The sequence below is a fragment of the Monodelphis domestica genome, chromosome 8, assembly GCF_027887165.1.
Source record: "Monodelphis domestica isolate mMonDom1 chromosome 8, mMonDom1.pri, whole genome shotgun sequence".
Classification (NCBI taxonomy): Eukaryota; Metazoa; Chordata; class Mammalia; order Didelphimorphia; family Didelphidae; genus Monodelphis; species Monodelphis domestica.
The window spans coordinates 119467044-119474490 of record NC_077234.1 but is presented as its reverse complement, the minus strand read 5'-3'; positions in this window follow the sequence as shown (position 1 = coordinate 119474490).

Sequence of the window (7447 nt, the reverse complement as noted above, 5' to 3'; positions counted from 1 at the left end):
TTCTGGCTTTGGCTTTTTCATTTAAAATATTTGATGATAAATTACATAATATATGAGTAATTTTGTAATTTTCAACCTATAAACGACATTTTTCTCTCACCTCAAACATTATAATTTGTCTCATTTATTCATTCATCATTCATTCAGGAGTCTTCAACTGGTTAATATTGTTAACTAATTATGATTGTATTTAGTTCTCATGGTAGTTAATGCAATTAATTTAATCAAATTATTATAGAGATATTTTTTTCATTGTTTAAATATTATACATGAATAATGACCAGTTGCAAAACAATTAATAATGGATAACAATGAATGACAACCAAAGCCCTCACTCACTCCTAAGATAATATTTAGCATTTTGACAATTGGGAGTTGTGGCCAGTAATGGCATATTACAGCCTCCTGCCAGCTGTGCATCTGACTCTAACATGATTTTTCAATTGCCTTCTAATTCTAGAATATCCTTCCAATGTGTTGGTCACCTATTTCTAATTTTGAGGATGTTCACAAACTAGCAATGTTTCACTGCTCTCCTAGCTGTGCTGCAGACTCTATTGACTTCAAGAACAATCTCCCGTGAACTATCTGCCTCTCCCCACACCCCTGTCCCAGATATATTGGAGCCACCTTTTCAGTATTAGTTACATTTTCATTATGAGCATTTAAACCTCCAAAATTAACAAATGCTACAAATCATGACTTGACTTATTGTTTCACAGATGAAAGTGAAGGAGAATATGATAATAATGCTCAGTAAAGTTAGAAATGTGTCTGTTCTCAGAGACCAAGTTATTACGTCTATAGCCATACTTCCTTGACTGGCTCAACTTCCCTGTCACTTTTCATCTAATTTTTATTTGTTGCCTTGTCCAAACAGAATTTAAGTTCTCTGAGGTAAGGAGTAGCCTTTCTTTCTTTATACTTATGTTACCAGGGCTTAGTATAGTGTTTGACATAGTAAGCATTTTACAAATGCTTGCTGCCTATTTGTTTATTTTCTTGAAAACCTAGGGGCTTTATAGAAACAATATCTTATCCAAAGAAGTGACTAAGGAATGTGGATAATGTTAATATCTAGAAATCCAGTGGGGACAAGAAGATGAGAAGGGGAAATTAAATAGACAGACTGATTTTTGCTTACCAATTCACAAATTACAGGCAACTACCTAAGAAAAAGGACAGACCTTCTGATAAACTATTAAATTTCTTAGTTTTTGTTTACTATTTAATCACTAAGTCTTGCCTATTAGACTTCCTATAATCTATTTGAAACAATTTTGGGAAAAGTATTCTTTATACATCAACGTTCTGGGAGAAATTAGTAAGCCTCTCAACTTTCTCTTTCAGATAATTGACGGCAATATCTTAAATATTTAGAGTCATGGTGAAATTTTTCTAATAACTAAATCACATTGTGTCAGCAGTTTCCAAGACTATTTTTCAGTGCCAAAATCATTCAGTCATTCCCAGTTGCCCATTCCTTGAACTTCTGAAATATTTATGTTTACTTCAAGTCCTCTGGGACAACTATTTGATTAATTTTGTATGCACAATTTTTTCAATTAGTTATTTTAATTGAATGAAGAGCATCTTGTAAAAACATAATCTTTGACATTGGAAGACCGTGCCCATATCTGTCTGTTAAAAATATTAAGTAAATTTTCAAAAATATTTAGATTGGTTTTATGTAAACAAAGAAATTGGTGTAATCTACATCTATATCTATTTATTAAACTTTGCAATTGCCTTTGGTGTTACCATGAATATATAATTACTAACTCATGACCTCAGAGGTTCTGAGTTCAAAGATTATTCTGTTATTTACTACATTGTGTAATGGAGGCCTACTCATATGTTCATATCAACATTGAAACATAGGTTAAGATTTAGTTGAAATTCCATTTCTAACCATCTGTTTGACTTGAATGTGTGGCAGCTCCTTCTAAAGCACAGATGTGAACAGTGCATTTCATTAAGGTTGATATCTAGGGATTTTCTTTTGTTTATTTTAAGGAAAACATTGAATATTCAGTCATCAAGGATATTATTTTTATTCAGCAAACCAAAAAAATTTAAATTTAATTAAGGTTTTAAAATTAACTACTAAACTTTAATTAAAAAATGCAAACTTTTGCAAATGGCTCCTTTTAATCAAATCAGTGCCTTACCCTAGACTACAGAATAACCTTCTCAGCCTTGTCTTTTTGAAGAAAATGGTTCTTTTCACCAGGACCTCTCTCCTCTATCTCAGAACTTTGCCACTACATATGAGCAGTGGTGATCAGAGGTGCATTCTTTTAAAATTTAAAATGTTAATTCTTTTGTCATCTTTTCTATACCACCTGAGCCATATAACTGTCAATTGAACCATTAAAAAGGAGGTGGTCAGAGGAATAATGGAGGAAAATTTTTAGTTGAATTTTCATTGAATCATCTGCAAACAGCTCATTCTTGACCAGTACTTGAAGAAAAAAACTGGGTACCCAATTTAGAAGCATCACTAGAGAAATCTAATCATCTCTACCTACAGGGTCTAGAAGAGAGTTTTAGAAGAGTACCAGGATGATAGAGTTGTCAAATCAGTGAACAAGCATTATTCTTTCTTCTTTACCTCCATTCATTTTTCTTCCCTCCTGCCTTTTAGAAATGGTAGAAGGGAAAGGAATGGCAATGGAGAGAAAAAAACCAGCAGTCCCAAATGTAGGTACTAAGAGTTCACACAGACTATATGAGCAACCCTGGGGTTGGTAGACAAGGTTTAGGTAGCACATTGGTTATGAGAAAGTTGCTAGTACATTATTGTCACTGAACAAATAGTCTTATTCCCAACCATATGCTTATCTTTTGGACATCCAGATCAATAAACTCATCTGGGCAATAATAGTTTGGGGCTTTTTATTATATAAACACAGTTTGACCAAGCATATAACAGAAAGAATGAAAGTCCTACTGTGTAACATGTAGCAGAAAATATACAAGGTAAATTAATTATTTAGATGGTAAGGATAAAAGCACTGAAATGAGACAAACTGTATAAAAAGGCAACCTGAAGATATTTAGTGAGGCACCACCTTTGCCTATATGTGTGCAGTTTGAAAATAATAATTTCTATTCTTGGAGAATTAATTGCTTGTGAGATTCAGGAGATTAAGTGACGTAGCTAAGGTTGCACAGTTGATGTTTCAGAAATAGAACTGACCCACATCTTCCTAGCAATAAAGATAGTCTTTTTGCTACATATTTAGCACAAAAAAGAATTTGTTAAATATGTAAAATAATCATTTAATGATTAAATTTAATTAGCATAGTAATGTCTGTTATGTACAATGCAAAATGCTAGGTAGTAAGGTAGCTAAAATAAACAAAACATAGTTTCTTCCTCAATGTGTTTATAATCTAAATCATCAATACAACCATCTGTATGAGAGTTTAGAAAACAATAAGTGTGATGAAATTTTTGAAAAGGGAATGGATTGTTTGGAGTTTGTATCAGGGAAGGCATCATGGAGGGTGAGATCTTTGAACCTTTTATTCTAGATGAAGGTGGTAGTATGAAGGATGTGATTAAGCAAAATTGGAAAAATTAAGTAAATGTTGACAATTTTAATTTGAAGCTTGAAATCTACATATGGGTGTACTATGAAATAAGACTAGAAAGGTGATTTGGAATTAGATTATGGAGATCCTTGTGAGCTATAATTGTACTTCATATAAAAAGACACTGAAGGCTTTTAATAGGAAGTTATATAATCTTGGCTATATAATCAGAAGGTTAGTTAGTAGGGGGTGAGTAGGATGGATTGTATCACACTGAAACTAGAAGCAATCAATCTAATGTGACCCTAAAACAATAGCATTAATAAGAGAAAATATTGTGCTGAACAAACATTCAGGTTATATCAGGAATTGAACTGATGACTGCATAGAACAAAATATGTTGAAGGGACAGAATTGAAATTATCTGTGATAAGCTATGTTATACTATAATACGTTAGGGCTACCTTTTAATATTGATTCTGTAATGCAGGAGAAATATATTCTAGTAATATCAATATGTGTAATAATATTTTATTCTATTCACAGCTTTATAATTGACAAATACTTTCTAATTAGCAACTATTAAATATGTAATCTGGTATTACTGTCATTGTAAAGCATTTTAGCATTCCAATTTAAAATGTATGTGTATAATTAATTAAAAAGCACCAAAGGTATTTTATTGATTGGCTGATAGCTTATAAATTTTTCCCTTTAAATGAGCAGAGCAGCATAATTCTGGTATGGTTAGAATTATTTTTGCTTTTTAAGATTTCTTTTCACAATTCTATCATGTCTCTATTATTGTTGATTTTATCTTTAGAAGAGAAGAAAAAATGTTATTTAGCAAAAACAATATGAACATTATTGTTTCTCTTCATTAAGAATAAGAGTAAACTATTATTTGATATTTTTTAGTTTAATTTGTTTTTTAAGGTCATATAAGTATCATAACAATTATCCAAAGGCATTTAAAATGGATTGCTTGCATAAGATCTTCTCCTTGGCACTGAATCCAAAATGACTAAGTAGAATCCCTTGCTCCTGGGAACATATTATCTAAATTCTTAGACTAAGTGTTATATTCTTTAATTGTTTTTAAGAAGAAAATAAAAGACACATCTTAATATTTGGTCAAAGTAAAACTATCCCATCTTGTATTAAAAACAGAGGATTCTAATCCATAGAATTGATTGATTTTCTCTTCTTTGTCATTGTTTTATTTTTTAAAAGGTCAAAAGAATGTTTAATAAATATTATCTGACATTTTTAATCTGTATTCCCTCCCTCCTCTCCTTTCTCCCCACTTTCTGAGATGTCAGTTTATTATTCATATGCTATCATGCAATATGTATTTCCATGTTCAGTATGTTGTAAAAGAAGACACATATCACTTATATTAAAAAATCATGAAAGAGATAAAAATAAAAAATATCCTTCAAATTGCATTTAATCTCTCTAATTTACCTGTCCATGTCTGCATTTTAAAAACATAAAGCCTTTTTCCTTTTTATCAATAGGACAATGTTTTCCCTTAGTTGATTATTCCAAGTCTTTCAGAACCTGAGTCTTTCCCAAGACTTTATCTAACCTCATGAGTGCACACCAGCAATTACCATAACTTGCGATCTTAGAGAATAATCTGTGATAAGAAGAGGCTATGACTTGAAAGTGGGTAAGTCATTATGTGCATGAGACAGAACTGAAAACCATGTCTTCTTCCCTAGTCCAAAGCCTCTATCTTCTGTACTAAAAAACAAAAACAAAAACAAAAAAACACTATTTTACCTTATCCACTGCTGTTTAAGGAGAGTGGAGTAGAAATAGAATGATTTTTTTTTTTCTAAGAGACTAGTTCTTAGACTCGATAGAGTATTTCTAACTATCCAAATTTCTATGCTTTGTCTCATTTGGAGTCTCACCCTGGAAAATGTAAAAAATGGATTTGAAATCTAGACTTCAATCCCCACAAGTCCTTGCTTCATTTCCCCAAAATGCTTTGTAATCTCACTGAATTCTCAGGTGGGCTGAGATCGAGAAGGATTTAACCTGATTGAAAAGGCTTTTGTGGGCTTTTGGACTTCTGTTTTGGAGCAGACACGGCTCTTCCATGATGTGAAATTATCTTATCTAGGCTTCTATGGCCTACACACGTGTTTCTTATCATGATTTTTATTTAATCCTTAATCTTTAATAAACCTCATAAAAATATAATACTCCTTACAGAGAGAAACTAATTTCTGCCTGCCTCAGCTTCCCCTAAATTTTAATCTTTATAGTTGGCGACCTAATGGGAGAAAAAGACTCTCAATCTTCTGATTCTTTTCTGATCTTAAGTTCAGCTTTTAATAGCTAGTGCCTAGAAATGTTTTGATCCACTTTTTGCTGGCCGAGGTTTTTTACCCTTGCAAAGCTGCTGCTTGTTCCAGCCATTAGCTCCTGGCCCTGCCTGCCTATTTGCTGTTTGCCTCTCACCTGGTTCCTGGCCACTTCTCCCTGCCTGCTTGCATTCCTGCCTGCAGCCCCCGATCCAGACCTGTTGTGCCCACCTGGCCCTTGGCTGCTAAGTTCTGCCTGCCTGTTTCTCCTGCTGCTTATCCTGACTTCTCTCTCCCTCACCAGTCCACTGTTTAACCCAGATCTTGACCACCTGGTGACCTGCCTGCCCAACAAACCCAGATCCTTGGAGCAGATTGCTCAGGACTCATTTCTAGCAGCTGGTAACAAAACGGGGGTATTGGCTCCATGTGGACTGGGGCAGGAGGAGATATCAGAGGAGGGGAGAGAGAAAAAAAAAGGGGGAGGGGAGAAGACTTTTTCAAGCAGGAACTTAAAAGCAATGGCTATTTTACAAGGATGTCTTTTATTTGCATTGATCCTTTTATTGACTTCACCTGCTTTCCTTTTAGCTAATTTTGGGGAAAAAACTCTGCTTTGCAGCAAACTGAGAGCCAGGCCTAAAGACATGATGTCCTGGGTTAAAATCTGGCCTCAGATACTCCCCAGCTATGGGACCATGGATGGGTCCCTTAACCCCCATTGCCTAGCCCTTACCACTCTGCCTTAGGTCAATAGACAGTTAAATGGATAATTAATAATAAAAAAACACACCTAAGGAACTTTAAAGACTGGAGGTTATAAATTTTAAGGCATTTCAGACTCCAGTGGTTTATACAAATCTCTGTATTTCTAAGGTTTAACTTTGTGATTTTAAATTCCAATATTATTCTGTTTTACTGTTCATTTAATGTAATGAGTTTTAAAAATCTGTTGCTTTTCCACTATAACCATATATTGAAAAAATATTATTGAATAAGCCCATTATAAAAAAAAACAGCTTTTTTGTATTTTTGCCTTTGTAAATTGTCACATAGAGGATAGATGGACTTCAGAACTGGTTACAATTGCTATAACAAGCTTTGGAAAATTTTATTTGCTAAATATATCAAATGATTTTAAGGGTTCTTGATTTCTGGAATTTTTTTAACAATCTCTGGTCATTTTTGCCTTCCCCTACCATGGTGTAAGGCCCATTCCAGTAGCTGAAGTGAAATACATTTTATAATCCCTAACCTTCCCACATTTCTAAATATGTGAATGGAAGTTGGGGCAGTTAATCTCAGGGCATATGTACCCCTAAAAAGCCTCCAAAAAGGAGCACCTCTTTATTTATATTCTTAAGCTCACTACTTAACTTGCACCAGAATGATATATAGATTTCTTGATTATGTTCTTAACCCAAGATGAGTTTTACTTTGTTTAAACATATGTTTAATTACCAAGGTTGAAAGAATTGCTACATTTGTAAAAACATGACAAATATCCATCAATTCATAGGTTTTAAAAATGCCATACAGCAACTTATGTGAAATATAATAGTGTGTTTGTTTGCTATTGTAATTAATTG